Source organism: Arachis hypogaea, chromosome 11, assembly GCF_003086295.3.
Source record: "Arachis hypogaea cultivar Tifrunner chromosome 11, arahy.Tifrunner.gnm2.J5K5, whole genome shotgun sequence".
Taxonomy (NCBI): Eukaryota; Viridiplantae; Streptophyta; class Magnoliopsida; order Fabales; family Fabaceae; genus Arachis; species Arachis hypogaea.
Window position 1 is genome coordinate 99,302,439 of NC_092046.1, and position 17,636 is coordinate 99,320,074.

The window sequence follows — 17,636 nt, forward strand, 5'->3', positions numbered from 1 at the left end:
ATGTTCTTGTGTGTGAATGAATATCTTAGAGAAGAAATAGGCTTGAATTGAATAGAAAAACAATAGTACTTTGTATTAATTCATGAGGAACAGCAGAGCTCCACGCCTTAATCTATGGTGTGTAGAAACTCTACCGTTGAAAATACATAAGTGAAAATAGGGTAGACATGGCCGAATGGCCAGCCTCCCATGGAGGTCTCAGAACGTAAAAGTTACATAATGTGTTCCAGAGATGTGAAATAAATCACTAAAAGTAGTTTTTATACTATACTAGTAACTAAGGTTTACAGAAATGAGTAAATAATGCAGAAATCCACTTCCAAGCCCACTTGGTATGTGCTTGGGCTGAGCATTGAAGCTTTCACATGTAGAAGTCTTCCTTGGAGCTGAACGCCAGTTTGTAACTTGTTTCTGGCGTTTAACTCTGCTTTGCAACTTGTTTCTGGTGTTTAACGCCAGAATAGGGCAGAAAGCTGGCGTTGAACACCAGTTTGCGTCGTCTAAACTTGGGCAGAAAGCTGGCATTGAAAGCTGGATGTCTACTTTCCAACGCAGTTTAGAGCGCGCCATTTGGACTCCTGTAGCTCCAGAAAATCCACTTTGAGTGCAAGGAGGTCAAAATCCAACAGCATCTGCATTCCTTCTTCAGCCTCTGAATCAGATTTTTGCTCAAGTCCCTCAATTTCAGCCAGAAAATACCTGAAATCACAGAAAAACAAACAAACTCCTAGTAAAGTCCAGAAATGTGATTTTTAATTAAAAACTAATAAAAACATACTAAAAACTAACTAAATCATACTAAAAACTATGTAAAAACAATGCCAAAAAGCGTATAAATTATCCGATCATCATTAATCCTTGCCATGAATGTCTCTCTTTATTACTTGCTTTCTTTAGTTGTTGCTTTATTTTCTTGCCATTTAATTTCTTGTCCCCTTATTTGCAAACCACCCCTTGGATACCATAACCAATAATGTGCACACCTCACTGCATTTCCTTTGAGAGACAACCCGGGACTTATACTCTCGGTTATTTTTATTGGGTTGAACTTGTGACAACCAAAAATTAAACTTTGATTTGAGGATCAAATGTCAGTTTGGGCGATGCTCACAACAAAATTATTTTATTAAATTCCGAACCTGTATAAATCCTCACATCAGTGAGGTTCATGCTTACTAGCAATTCTCAATTACCAATCAACACCTAAGCATAAAAATTCAAGAGGCTCCAATTACTCAACCCCAAAGTCAACCAAGGAAATCTACTCCATAGTCAAAAGAGGCATTTCCTCAAACACTCGGTGAGCAAGAACAAAAGACATGGTAAAATTGAGAAAATGTCCTAGATCCAAGTTACCCACTAACAACAATCAACAATAGCAAATCAATTAACAACAATTAACATGTAAAATATCTCAATGCATGAATAAAATTCAAATCCAACAAGATCCAAAATATAGATAAAAAATGACCAACATAAAAAGAGTGCGAAATGAAATTAAAGGTAAGATTAACAAATGACATGGTAAAATTAAGAAAATGGCCTAGATCCAAGTTATCCACTAACAACAATCAATAATAGCAAATCAATTAACAACAATTAACATGTAAAATATCTCAATGCATGAATAAAATTCAAATCCAACAAGATCCAAAATATAGATCTAAAATGACCAACATAAAAAGAGTGCTAAATGAAATTAAAGGAAAGATCTACAAGTAAAACAACTAGAATTGAAGGTAACAAGTGTATGATCTATGGATCCTAATGGAATTAAACTAAGAAAACTAAGAACCTAGAAAGAAGTGAGAGTTTCTCTCTCTAGAATTCAAATTTTCTCAAAACTAAGCTAATGATCATTGTGTGTGTGAGCTAGCTCCAGTGCCAGCCTCTTGTCTTCACTTTTGGGCTTGAAACTAGGCCAAAAATAGCTTAGAAATTGCCCCAAGTGTATTCCCTTTAATGAGGCACGTGATGCTTGCCACGCGTACGCGCTAGCCACCCGTATGCGTCCCTTGGATGATTCTCTGGTCACGCATACGCATCATTCATGCGTACGCATCATTGGCCTTCCGTGCCTGGTAACGCGTACATATCACTCATGGGTATGCATCGGGACCAGCTTCTCAAAACTTCAATTTCTTGTGTTCCTTCCTCTTTAGCAGGCTTCTTCTTCATCCTCCATGCCATTCTAGCCTTATAATCCTGAGATCACTCAACAAACGCATCACGGCATCGAATGGTAATAGAGAGGATTAAAAATTAGTAATTTTAAGGCCTAAGAAGCATATTTTCAATCATAGCACAAAATTAGGAAGGAATCTTAAAAACATGCAAATTATATGGATAAGAGTGAGAATATTTGACAAAATCCACTCAATTCAACATAAAATATACCATAAAATTATGGTTTATCAACAATGAATTTGAGAAATTGAGAACTGGTGATGGTTTTGATGAGGTTGGAACTTAGAAAGGAATGATGAACTTGTTGGATACTAAAAGTGAATGACTAAGCTATGCTATATTTTTTATTTGTCATGATTTGGAGAGATGCTATGCGCCTGGCGAGGACGGTGGTTAATCCTGCTTGTCAAGGTTACAGCGTTGACGTAAGGATGGTGGTTAATTCTGCTTATGTTGAGATATGAGGTCTGGTGCAGAGTATCCCGCTCACATTCTTTCTTGCCACAAGAGTGTGCTCGGGTACTATATCTCGTAAGGGTGTGCTAGGGCACTTATCCCAGGGGCCATATATATATACGTGTTAGAAAGGCGACATCCCAAGGGGATGTGTCAGGTTGACAGTGGAACTGACAAGTGATATCACGGCCAATAGGACATGCATTCATCATATGCATTTTTAAGTGTTTGTCTACTTTGCTTACTTGCATCTATTGCCTAAGTGTATAACATGCTTACTTGCTAATTGTATTACCTGTTGTATATGTATATTACTTGTGTTTTACGTGCTTTCATCTATTTATGTCTTTTGCTGGGATTGAGGAGGTTCGGTAGGCGGTGGCGATGGGATCGCATGGAGGATAGGTTGACGAAGCCTGTGGGATAGCGGTAATCTGTTAGTTTAGAAATTCCTGAAGATTAGATAACCCCTTTATGGATATTTTATTAAAATGTTCCTAAGTTTGAATATTATGGATGTGCAGAGTTCTAGGATTGCCTTTGGTGTCCTAGAACCTTATATCTTATCTATTGGGCACTGTTACCACACTGAGAACCTCGGGCTCTCATACCATATTTTGTTCTTGTTTTTCAGATGCAAGTCACAACCTACCTCGATGAGTTTGCAGATGGTGACAAAGCAGAGGATGACTCTCTTTTGGTCCTTTGATTATTTTGATATAGTTATTCTTTCACTTTTATATATTGTACTTATCTCCTTAGAGGCTTAACTTTGAGAGATAGGATGTATCTGTTTAGCTTTCAAAGTTGTATCTATTGTAACTAGTCGGCCTAAACTCCGTAGGCAATGACTAGGTTTCTTTTGGATATATTGCACTTATATATATATATATATATATATATATATATATATATATATATATATATATATATTCCTTGTTTATCTTATGTCTATAATGTATTTTCTTACCTTTATGAGTTTAGTTATCGGATGTGAATGTTTTGCACTTTTGTATCTCTGTTTTCTGCGTCTTTGAGCTTTTATTCCTTCATCAGGCTTCTAGTATATTATATTCCTTTATTATATATTAGTGCATGAGCTTTAGCACTATCGTGGCACTTTGTCATCCTTTGCTTTACGACTAGAAGTAAGGTTAGGTTCATACGCTACAAGAAAAAAGGCCTATGGCAATGCTATTTTCTTGTCACGCTTTAAATGTGTGGCCAAACGTGGTCAATGGCCACACTTTTATCAGGGTGGTGATTGATTAGAGATTTGGCCAAATTTTTTCTTGCTACGCTTAAAAAGCGTGGCGAAAAGGGGTCTATGGCCACACTTTTATAAGGATGGCAATTGATTTGAGATTTGGCCATGCTTTTTTTTGCCACACTTCAAAAGCGTGGCCTTAGAGAAAAACAGAGACACTTTTAAAGCGTGGCAAAAATTTTTTGATCTTGGTACGTTTTTAAAGCATCTCCATTTCCAATAACTCTATTAGCACCCCTTAAAAAGCGTGGCGAAAAGGTTCCCTTGAAAAAAAACTACTAAGTCCCAAACGCGCTACTAATTCATCACTCATCAGACTTAGCTTCTATTCTTCTCCCATGTAAGGCTGTAACACCATTATGCAAACACTATGAAAACCCTAACACTCAAACAGAGCTCATCGGCATCGCTTGCACTCTCTCATCTGCCGGCACTCCCTCCGTCGTCTCCCCTAACCCGTCTTTGCTGCGTTCGCACTCCCACGGCGCTCATTACTCACTGTGTCGGTCAGCCAACGGAGGATGCCTTTCCTTCCTCTGCACCGCCAGTCTCTGCCCTCCTTCCTCTATCGCCTCTTCTCACCTGCTCTACCGCCTTCTCAGCCGACGGGAACGGTGGAAGTTTCGGTTCGGTGAACGAGGAGCATCTCCAGAACATTCTGGCGAGGCTCCCGGCTCATTGGTTCGCTTCCGTTGCTTGCGTCACACTACAAGAAAAATATCCATTCAGCCACACTTTTTTTAAGCTACATTTGAAAAGCGTAGCCTATGAATAGGCTACGCTTTTCTCCTTGTTGCCTTTTTATAAGAGACAAAGATACACAATTGTAGCATCATTTAAAAAGTGTAGCCTTAGGTATTATAGAAATCACTTATAAAGCGTAGCCGTAGGTTGATATCTATAGATTCATTTTTCATATCAAAGGGGACGCTTTTAAAGAGTAGCCTATTTATTAAGTTTTGGGTGCGTTTTAAAAGTGATGCCTAATGTATCTAAATCAAAAAATTTGACACTAGCTGAATTTTTTTCCTCTTGGCTTTTTCCCATAAGCACGCACACTCAGCTCACACACTTAGTGAAATTTTTACCCATTACCTCCAAAGCTCGTCATCACTCACCTCCAAAGCACGAAAAAAACCCATTCAGAGAAGATGAAAACCCTCATCATCACGAAGATAGAAAACCATACGTATCTACTATCTAGGGCGAAATGCTCGACACTTAGTTAATTTTTTTCCCTCTTCCCCCAAAGCACATAACACCCAGTGAATTTTTTCCCCTCTTCCCCCTTTCCCCCGCTATCATCGTTTCACACAAAGCTAAGAGTTCATAGCTCTACTTTGCCACACATGGCTCTTCTCCTTGAACCACATCCTCACACTGCTCTGCTACGCCACGCCACGCCACCACCGCGACTCTATTACACCGCACCGCCGCCGCAGCTCTGCTACTTCGCAACGACGCTGCAACTCTCTTACATCGCACCACCTCTTCGCTGTGCTCTTCTGCTTTGCTCTGCGTCTCCTTTGCTAATCGTGCCGCCTCTGCTCCGTCTATCCCTACTCAATTCGCTCTCTCATCCACGATAGGTAGGCTTTTAATTTTTTTCCTGATTTAGGAAATTAGGGTTCCTAATTCCCACTAGCCTGTGTTAAATTTAATTAGGGTTCCTATATCACAATTTCATTTTTAATTAGGATTTTTCTATGTCTGGTTCAATTTCGTGTCACATTTGAGCATTGCTTGTTATTATTAGTGTTGGATTATAGTTTTGTTCTTTATTTAATTTGTGATGAATTGGGAATTTTAGCTTTCTCGTGTCATACCTATTGGATATGACCCTTGTTAATATGCTTTGTTGTAAGATCATAAAGCTAAGGGTGTTCGAAACTGATTCTAATGGAGACGAGAATATTATCAGCTTTTCTTTAGAATAATTCCGGTTCTTGCTGTTGATTGGATTGGCAAAATTAATATAAAATCAATAGAGACATAACTTGAGGCTGATTTATCTTACAAATCAACTCATTCTTTTCTTGGATTTGGTCGAAATCAGAAAGTGGTCAAAGGGAAGATCCTTAATTCATCAACTTTGAATGTTCTGTATGAAGTTGATGGTCATTGGGATAGGTACTATATTGTCTTCAAAATTTTTCACTTATCGATTCTTAAACAATTAATTTTATTCTATGTTAGATTTATGCTAATTTCATAACCATTTTGATGGGGCAGAACAATAAAAGTGAAGGATTCAAATAACAGGAAAGCGAGAGTGATATATGATGCAAAAGAAGTCATTAATGGGCTACAAGCACCAATTGTTAAGGATGCAGAGGTAACATATATAAGACTATTCTCTATGATAACATAGCATGTTATTTGTCTCGTAAGATTCACATTATGTAGTCAACACCTGAAAATGAGTTTTATAAGATCTTATACTTTTTCATCATACGAGCTAGTAGCTTTGTGTTGCAATCTGGTATAATTGAGAATGCAGTAGCTCAACCAAGTTGCTTTCTAACTATTGGCAGTTTCTGCTGAGTTGTTTTGCTGGTTTTGGCACTTATTTTGCCTTGAGATAATTGGAGATACTTAGCTTTCTTGTTAGGTTTTTGCATTCTGTCAATTATGAAAGCAAATGATAATCTTAGCTTTACATTTTGTCAATTATTCATCAGGATAGTGCTTTTGGCATCCAAGAAGCAGAAAACCTCTAGTGAAAAGTCAAATACTAAGGGAAAGGCTGCAAGCAAAAAAACAAACAGAGAAGCCATCAAAAGCTTCAGTGAAGGATCAAGGTGAATTGATTGTATTTTTTCCAATATCATTTCTAAAGTGAATTCTTTTGTTTTTCTTGTATTACGGCAGAACTTAGCTGAATCCATAGATAATGCGGGATTACATGATTTATTTCAAAAGTTTGGAAATATCTTGTCCAGCTTTGGGAATTGCTTTGGTGCTTCAAATTGGTTTAGAAGGAGTGATGATAGTGATACTGCTGAGAAGCCACGGGAACGAGGTAATAGAATTGAGGTTGTGACTAATTGAATGATGTTGTGTTTGATTTATTGAATGATGATGATGCTGAAAATTCTGTTTGTTAGAGTGCAGAATTTGTTGAAAGCCTAAAAGCCAAGTTTCATGATTGAATTAATTGATGATACATGCTAATGATTATTTGAGATGATGCTGGTCTATTTGTTATATATGATGCAGTAAATTGATGATAATATATGTGAATTGTTTGAGTGATTTGTGGCTGGATTGCTATGTTGAGTAATGCAGAAATTGTTGATTTCATATGAGTATGCTTAAATGTGAAAAGTGACAAAAAATGGTGATTTATTAATCCTGAGCACTTGGGGTTGATTTAATTTTTCCAACAAGTTACAATAGGTAAAAGAAAGTTAGAATGCAAGGTTAGATTGAGTGAAAAGCTAGGAATAAATTTTTGACCTCTCAAAACCCGAGGTTACATGTTGCAGAATTATGCAGTTTCAGGCAGCAATTTGTGAACAAAACTGGGAGCAATCTAGCCACTCAAAATGAGTGAAATTATTTTTCTATAAAGCCTTAAGATGTCTAAATTATTCCCCTAAAATTTCAGAAATTTTCGATGTGTGGTTTGGGAGATATGATTTTTAGAAAATGGTCATTTTCTGCAGAAACAATGCTGTACGAATTCTGGAACAGCAACTTCAAAACCACATATCTCAACACTTTGAAACCCTTTGGTGGTGAAACCAAAGAGGAATGAAATATTGGAATATCTAGTATTTTATCTCCAAATTTCAAGACAATTCGAATTTTATAGAGAAAGTTGTATCTTTTGGAAGTAGGGATGTTCACTGCTGCGACAGCACCCTTTCCTTAAAACAAAACCATATTATGAGAGGCATAACTTTTTCTAGAGAAGTGAAAATGCTCTGGGACTTGAACTGGGTGAAAGATGGGTAAGTCTGATTCAAACACACCAAACTTTAGGAGAATTCAACCAAAGATGGATTTTATATGATTTTTCTAAGTTGGTTACTGCTTGCTGTTTTTCTGAAGTGTACTAAATCAGTAGCTGGTTTTTAAAAAATCATATAAAATTAAATTCTTAGAACGTAGTTGCAAAACCAAAACTAAAATACACTTTAGGATTCCTCAAATGAACTTGTATTCTATAGTTTGAATATAATTAATGTTTTTCATATGTAAGGCTATGTTCACACTGCAGGAGCGACTATTATTCATCAATTCTGCCATCTTGGCTCTTTCTCTTTTCTTGGTGGTGGTTCTATGGTACGTTTTACTTTGAATCTCTTTGTTTCGAATTTTTCTGTTTGTAACAAAAAAGATATGATTATTATGATATCATGTAAGGATAGTATCCAACACTTAAACCTTTTGTCTGATATAAATTTCTAACCTAAGGTTGTTAATAAATAGATCTCTTTTATTTCACAAGATATATATTTTTAGTGAGAATATGAAAGTAAAAGCATTAACATTGTACTGTGGCATTTTTTCCCTATGGTTTGCCACATGGATCATGATTGTTAAAAAATATTAAATAGAAGAAAGATACTTTCAAAAACTTCAGGGTGTTATGCTATGGCTTGGATGGAGGATGCGAGGAGTATTTGTTTGTTTAAGTATCATTACTCAAATAAATTATTACTTTTTGCTAAGTTTGTAAGTTATAGTCATTATTTTAAACTGGTTGTATTGATGATATTCTTTGTGATGTTCTCTCTTGACAACTTTGAATTGGAGGATATTTAATTAATTCCCATTGAAATGGATAGCTATTCCTTTGGTTGGTCTCTGTGTGTGTGTATATATATATATTTTATCCTCCATTTCATTGTATTATTCTTCCCTCATAATGGATATTCTTTTATATATTTTTTTGCTCCGCTTAGTTTGGAATCCGGGAACAGAGGCTAACATTCGCTAAAATCAGTCCATCAAGTTCTTATTCACATAAGGAGGTATGCATTGAACATTATCCTTGACAATATTTAACGTGCTTACTAGTTTCTTGCTGGTTGTGTAAGGGGGAAATAATTACATGCCAGCTGAACAGAAGTACAGTATTTCAATTCCTTTGCATGTTGAAGTTTTTCTTGAATTTAAATCTTAATTCGGTGGACTTTGAATAAAACATAACTAACATAAAATACTTAAGATTACCTCCCCTATCCAAATGATATTCCAGTGGAGAAATCTTTATGCTACCTAGCTTCTTGAGTGTTTATTTTAGTTTTTTATTCTGCCTAGAATTATAATAAATGGGGAAAAAAGTGTCTCATTTTACATTGATTCTTCATTTACACAATTAATTAATGTGAGCTTCTCATTTTTCATCCGAGTAGTCCATTTTAATTGAAGGAAGGTGCTGCTGGTGCTCTTAACTTGAACTATTTATAATGATTAAGTGTGGTCATATCTCAGATGGCATTATTTAAGTTAGGGTTCTAATATCATTGTTGTGAATTCGTAGGTTGAGCATGTAATGATTTTGGCTGCAAATGAGTTCATTGAGCTATTCTGTGAATTAGTAGTTTCCAGACTCAATCATTTCAAAGCAAAGGTGAAGTATATATAGGAGAACCTTTTTTTTGTGTTATCTTCTCAATAGTATTAACCTACTTGAATGCCAAAATTGTAATGCCAGTTCGGAATTATTTTCAGGGACTGTCCAGCAGATAGTAGCCATAAGATTGGGAATTACTTTGGTGCTTCAAATTGGTTTAGAGAGTGATGATAGTGATACTGCTGAGATACCATGGGAACGAGGTAATAATTTTGCATTTGACTTGTTTTTTATGTGCAGGATAAATACAAAGTATACAATCTTTGTTCTGAGCGGCTGTATGATGCATCATTGTTTGAGGGAAAGGTGAGTCCAAAATTTTACCGAGTCTTTGAGGAGAAGTGTGGCACCACAAAAGCGATGTGAATTTCATTTATACTCCATAAACTTTAAGTGTGTTATTAATGTATGCTTTAATTTCTTTGCCTACTTTGAATATATTAATTCATATCATCTATCATTAGTTTTGTTATGATGATAACTAGACAGCTTAGACTACATGTGTTAGCTTTCTGTTTCACTTGGGTTATAGTTTTTTTCAGCACTTAGATTTGTTTTTCAAACCAACTGCTGCTTTCATCTACAATGTCAAATTCCCTCTTCAGGTGGCTAGCTTTCCATTTGATAACCATAATTGCCCCCCACTTCAACTGATTATCTCATTCTGTCATAGTGCATACTCGTGGTTGAAGTTAGATATTGAGAATGTTGTGGTTGTCCATTGTAAGGCTAGAATGGCAAGAACAGGATTGATGATTTTCGGTCTTCTATTATTCTTAAAGGTGAGTAGTATCAAAATATTTTCTTCTAAATTTAATGAACCTGCTTTACATTTACTCCATCTTTCTCTTTATGCTGCTCAGTTTTATTTAGATTTGGCAAATTAAATGTGCTGCAGTTCTTTCCAACTATTGAGGAGTCAATGGATTACTATAATAAGAAATGATGTATTGATGAAAAAGGAGTTGTTTACTAGCTAGAATGATGGCTGCTAATTTGTATTATTCCCAGATAGAAGATCTTATGTTTGAAGTAATTTATTTTTAGAGAAATAAATTGTATTTTTAGAGAAATAATTTGTATTATTTTCAAATAGAAGATTTTATGGCTACTAATTTATTATGGCAACCTAAATCTTGTTTAAGGATAATTTTTATTATTTAAAGAATATTACATAGTATTATTATATATTTATTTTTATTTTATAATGTTTCACTAATTTAATTAAAAATATAGGATTATATATATAATTATATTATTAAATATTAGGTTTTAGAAAAAAATTATATATATATATATATATACAGAAAATTTAAAAAAAAAAAACAATAAGGGACCTAAGGCTACACTTATATGATGTAGCTATGGTATACAAAAAAAAAAAAGAGGGACTTAAGGCTACACTTATAAAGGGTAGCTATAGTATACAATGTGGCTACGCTTTTCAGGTGATGCAGTAGCGCTGAAAAGTGTAGCCTATTCTGGTAAAAGTGGAAGCTGAAAAGCGTAGCCTTTGGTCCTGGACAGCATCACTTGAAAATTGTACCCTATTTTCAAATGCTAAAAGCGTAGCCCTTGGTGCAGAAAAGCGTAGCCTTTGAGAATAGGCAACGGCCGAATAGGAATCACCCCAGAAAGCGTAGCCGTAACCCAGAAAGCGTAGCCGTAGCCTAAGGCATCATTTGTTTTCACTTTTGGCTACACTTTTCAAGTATACCTAAATGGGTATTTTTCTTGTAGTGTCAGCAAATCATAGAGCTCTGTCTGCAATCGAATCCTTACTCGTCCAAAGCTCTCTTCTGCCCTTTCTCTCAATCCTTCACTTTCCTTGAGTTTCATCTATTTCCCCCAAATCAATACATTTCTTAAAAGCTATGGTTAATTGAAAATGGAAATGGTGCTTCGTGATTCTATTAGCTTCTTTTTGGAGTAAAATTTTCAAATTTGTACTCAAAACGATACATGTTATGTTTTGATAAACTTGATTAGTTCTGATTCCAAGTCAGATTGTGTTCAACTTTTTAGGTTACACTGAAACACTTGACCAGAAATCTGATATTGCGGTCCCTGAAGATGATCATGGCCTCAATGCAATTGATATTCTAGATCCATCTATTGTAATTTATTTAATTGTTAATTGATTAAACCAATAATCAACAGTTCAACATAGCCTGTTTTATTTTTTGTTATTTTTAGGGATTTTATTAAGTGATTTGATTTGATTTTCTGCTGTTATGTGAAATGTTGTTGTAGTTTACGAAATGTATATACTTGACTGAGGTGTATCATTTCTGTGATATAATTGACATGCTTCTTGGGTGTGGCTACAAGAAAGGAACCACATTGCTTGGTTATGGTTCTGACTTCAAGCAAAGCAATACGTAAATTGCTCGGCCCTTTCAGCATAATATCAAGTTTAATCAGTGATTTATTTATTTGTTTAGTGGTTTTCCAAGGGTATTCCACCTTTCAATTATCAAGGAAGTAAACTAATCCCCTTCAGCATAACTATGTGTCTTATTTTTGTTTGTGTTGGCAGAATTGACAAGTTGATGGATGGCCATAAAGCCAAGTTAGAAACTGCTTACAAAGTCACTGGTGGAAGGAAAGTTAACTTGTTACTTTTCTTTGTTGATCTTATTTTTATTAATGCATTCCATTAGTGCTCACTTTTGGCTAAAACAATGCTACAGGTATAATATGAACTTGTATTGCATGTGATGAATATGTGTTTTCTTTCTTTCCTTTTAACCAATAATCATTGATTACATACACACTACTTTTGCAGTATGTTGCCACGAGACTACGAGAGCATTGGTTTTGTCTTCTCATCATAAATTTGGAATGAAATGACTATAAGCTTTTCGACTCCATATGTGCCTTTCTCTTGATTTAAGTTTATTATGCTGAGTTTTTGTTGTTTAAATAATATTGTTGGAGTAAAATAGACCTAGAAGAAAGTCATATTGAATAATCACGGTTGGGCATTTCATAAATTACATTTGAGCCTTGGGAAGGTGTGAATAAGATGTTGAGTCGAATGCATTATTTATACCTAACATGCATTATTTAGGATATAATTTTTTCCATGATTAATTATAACATGTGATTAACTATGATTTCTGTACTTTATTATATTCATGCACCCTTTTTGGCTCTGAACTTATTATTCTTGCCTCCTAATGAATCTTATTTTGGTTTATAGAAGTAATGTTTGACATTTAATGCTTCATATATAGAGAAAATGGATTTTGATAAAAAAGAGAAAGAAAATTCAATTCACCTAAGGGATATATATGGTTTGGTTAGGTTTTGTGTACTAAATTATAGGTACAAGGGGGAAGGTCCTGGTTCTCTGGATCTGAAAGGTGATAGAAAAGAGCAAATAATATAAGCTCGTGATATGTATGTTGGTTTTGGTTGATTGCCCTGTTATGAAATTAGTGTAGCGAGTGGTATGTGACTTGAGAGAATAGAGGTCGTTTAAATGTGTATTGCATTTGGAGGCAGGTTGGGAAAAAAAAGACATGGCGTTTCCAGCGGCAGTTTTTAGCAGGCACTCTTTTCATTCTTTCATGCCTTATTGTTAACGTAATTCAAGTAATTAATTAAGATCCAATCTGCAAATCGTGTTGTTATATATCCTTTCATTTTTTTGGTTTATGTTTTATTCGTTCATTTGATATATAGTAGTAAATATCCATTTTTTAAACTGAGATAGATTTCATTTCAATCCAATATGAAATGCCAATAGGCATTGAGGCAGAGAATATAAAATGCCAATAACAATTGGATATTATTGTATCTGTTTTGTTTTATTATCAGTTATTATAGCAATTGGATATATCATTGAATTAATATATTTAGAGTGACAGATAATTAAAAGAGAATGGAAAAAGTAATTAATATATAGTTATTACTTGTTTTAATTTGTGTGGAGTTTACTTGACAACAAATACTTCAAGAACTTGCAGCTAGGAGCGAGTATCTTCACCTCTAATCAGGTGCTCTTCACAAATCCATGGACTAAGTCAAGGGTCAACTTGTTTGCATCAAATGAAGCAGCATTTAACAATGCATTTAACAAGGTGAAATCAGGATTGATTGCACCAGGCCCAACTAAACAAATCAAATCTAGTAGTACATCCCTTTTTGATGTTGTATTTAACTATTTATTTAATGATTCGTTTTTCCATTAATAAATGCTGTCATGGCATCATCATCATTCCTGAGTGAAAGTCATTGTAAATTTGCTTAAAAGGTTGTATTAAATTTTTTTCTAAGCTTGATGGAAATAGTGATTGTGTGTTTATATAGTTAGTTTTGTTGTTATCCAGTTTTTAAGCTTCTTAATATTGAATATTGGATTCTGGGAACTTGCAGATATGGTAGAGCAGCTACAGATGGTCCTTTTGGCAATTAGGCTAGACACTGGAACCTCAGTTGTGGGTTTCAAAAGGTTATCTCTTCTGGAGTGTATATGGAAAGAGTGCATTGCAAGCTTTTCGGGGTTTGAATGTTATAACTGCAGTAATGCATGTTATTTATCTTCCTTTTTGAGCTTAGTTGCTTTATTGCATTTATTATATATTTTTTTGTTTTTTTTTTTTTGCAATGCTATGTGTTTGATTTGAATAGAGCTTGTAATCATTTGCACTATTATTTGAACTCGAGATTTATTTTGTATTCGAATATTAGTTTTTTAATGTATAAAACAAGTATAGCAAAAATTATGTGTTACTAATTATTATTTAATTTGTCTTGTAATAAAAATTGCATACTATATTTATAGGTTTGGTAATAAAAAAGGATTGAAAATTTATATTTTGTAGCGATGAAAGTAAAGTCAAAAAAGTTTTTTTTTTTTAATTTGATAGAGCTATTGCCACGCTTTTAAAGCATGGTCGTATCTCTATCGCCACACTTTAAAAGCGTGGCTGTTAGCTCTCTCTAACTCTAACGTGGAAGAAAGGAAATGGAGCCAACGTTAGTGACACTTAACATTATCACTAACGTTGGACCAAGCTCATAAGTGGCCACATTAGTTGCCACGTTAACTTAGTTAACGTGGCCTCTAACGTTAAGAAGAAAAGGGGAAGCCAACGTTAGTGACTTTCAACTTTGTCACTAACGTTGGCCAAGTCACAATAAGCCACGTTAACTTCCACGTTAACCTAGTTAACGTGGAAGCTAACGTGAGGAGACAAAGTGGTCGACAACGTTAGTGACACCAAACATTGTCACTAATGTTGGAAGGAACCCACACAAGCCCCAATAAGCCACGTTAACTCCCACGTTAACTTAGTTAACGTGGAAGTTAACGTGAAGAAGGGAGGTGATCGCCAACGTTAGTGACACCCAACATTGTCACTAACGTTGGAATTAGCCCACATAAGCCACTATGAGCCACGTTAACTCCCACGTTAACTAAGTTAACGTGGAAGCTAACATGGATAAGGGAATGATGAGCCAACGTTAGTGACACTCAACTTTGTCACTAACGTTGGAGATGGCTAGCATGGCCACGTTAGAAGCCATGTTAACCTAGTTAACGTGGACTCTAACGTGAGAAATAGGGGCACATTGGAACGTTAGTGACAATGGTAAGTGTCACTAACGTTCTCGAAGGTTGGCAAGCCTACGTTAAAAGAGCCACGTTAACTAAGTTAACGTGGACTCTAACGTAGGGAAGGGGGAGACTTCTCAACGTTATTGGGAATGGTAAGTCCCAGTAACCTGTGCGAAGGGCATAGAGGCAACGTTAGTTGCAACGTTTGTGCCACTAACGTTGAAGTTAACGTGGCTCTTACTTTGGTAAGAAACGTTAGTGAAAAAGTGATTGTCACTAACGTTCTCGAACCCATATTTTCACTAAACGTTAACACCACTAACGTCTTGAGCTAAAGTCTTTGCCCACTTCACACTTTCTCTCTGCAAGTAAAACTCAGCCCAATGAAGAAGAGAACTGCTTCAAACTCAAGATCAAAAGGCCCATACCCAAGACTTGAAGAATCAACTAGAAGAACAGAAGAGTAGTATATATAGGAGTAGCTTTGAATTATTTGGGGAGTTGGAAAATATAGGGAGCCTCTGGGCATAGAATTACTCTCTGTATTTACTTTCTCTGCACTTCTAGTTTCATCATGTATTCTCCATCTTTGTTTTCATTTTCCAGAGCTATGAACAACTAAACCCCTTTCATTGGGTTAGGGAGCTCTGTTGTAATTTGATGGATCAATACTAGTTTTCATTATTCTTCTTCTATCTTTTCTCTTGATTTTACTTGAAAGCTTTCGATCTTCATCCAATTGGGTAGTTATCTTGGAAAAGAAGCTATTCATACTTGGATCTCTTCTGAACCTTGAAAGAGGAATGAAGAGATCATGCTAGAAATGCTTTCTCATGCTGGACCAAATTGGGTTTGGATGGATATGTGACTATAATCCTCTCAACACTTGATTTGGGAAATGCATGTGGTATAATCAGTGACCATACTTCATCTTTTCTCATGAGCAATTGACCAAGGAATTGGCTATTGATCAAGATTTGAGAGATTGAATTACAAGAAATTGTAATTCAATCACTTAAGATTGCCAAGGAGATCAATGAGTGCATTGATTGAGGAAGAGATGAAAATGAAATTGATCTGGAGAATGCAACATCTCCTAAGCCCAATGAACTCCCCATTTCTGATCTTACCCATTCTCTTTAATTTCTGCCATTTACATTTATGAGCAATACCCCATTCCCATTTACAATTCAGCAATTTTCTTTCAGTCATTTATTTTTAGTTCTTTAATTCTAGAATTTTACTTTTTCTGTCATTTACCTTCCCGCCATTTTATTTTCTACAATTCTCAACTCAAATTCTGGATTCGCTCAACTAGAACATTCCTCTAATTAAAGTTGCTTGATCAATCAATCCCTGTGGGATTCGACCTCACTCTATTGTGAGTTTTTACTTGACGACGAATTCGGTACACTTGCCGAAGGAAATTTGTTGCGAGACATGTTTTCCGTGCATCAAAAACAAGGTAGAGCTCAAGAAGTTTAAGAGATCTTTGGGGACGAGTCTAAAGAGGAAGATAAATTCAATATGGCTTATAATACTGAAAATATGGTTGTTAATAACCCCAACAATGCCCCGCCAATTAGGAGAACTCTGGGGTCATACTAACCCCAATCCTGGGAATTGTGTGGGAAGCATTGAACCACCAGTTGTGCATGCCAACAACTTTGAGTTAAAGTCTTAACTCATCCCTTTGGTGCAGCAGAATTGCCAGTTCAATGGAAACCCTTAGGAGGACCCCAACCTATTCATCCCCAATTTTCTGAGAATTTGTGATATAGTCAAGACTAATAAGGTTCCCGCTGACGTCTATAGGTTGTTGTTATGCCCTTTTGCTACGAGGGACCGAGCTAGTCAGTGGGTTAAGACACAACCCAAGGAAAGTATATTATCCTGGGCGGAGTTGGTTAGTAAGTTCTTAACTAAATTTTTTCTGCCACAAAGGTTGACTAAGCTAAGGACTAACATTTAGACATTTAGACAGCTTGAAGGTGAGTCTCTCTTTGAAACTTGGGAGAGATACAAGGCTATGGTGAGAAAGTGCACTCCCGACATGCTCGCAGATTGGGTACAATTTTAGCTTTTTTATGATGGTATCACTCGAGCTTCGAGACTTTCACTCGATAATTCTGCTGGAGGTTTTTTGCATATGAAGACTACTGATAAGGCCTTGGATTTGATCGAGATGGTGGCCGATAATCAGTACTTGTATTCTTCTGAAAGAACCATGAGAAAGGGTGTAATGAAATTGGATGTTTTAGATGCTATTCTTACTCAGAACAAAGCTATGTCTTAGCAGATTAATGCCATTACTCAACACTTGGGAGGAATGTAAGTTTTATCTGTTGCTACCCAAGTTACTTCTTATGACATGAGTGGTAGAGTGTCTCAATCAGGAAGCTATGGCTATGAACAACACCCTTCTGAACAGGTTACTTATATTGGTAATTCTTCAAGACCACCTAATAATGACCCCTTTTCTAAGACATATAATCCAAAATGGAGAAATCACCTAAATTTTGGATGGAAAAACCAGAACCACAGGCAATCCAATTCCAACAGCAACAACT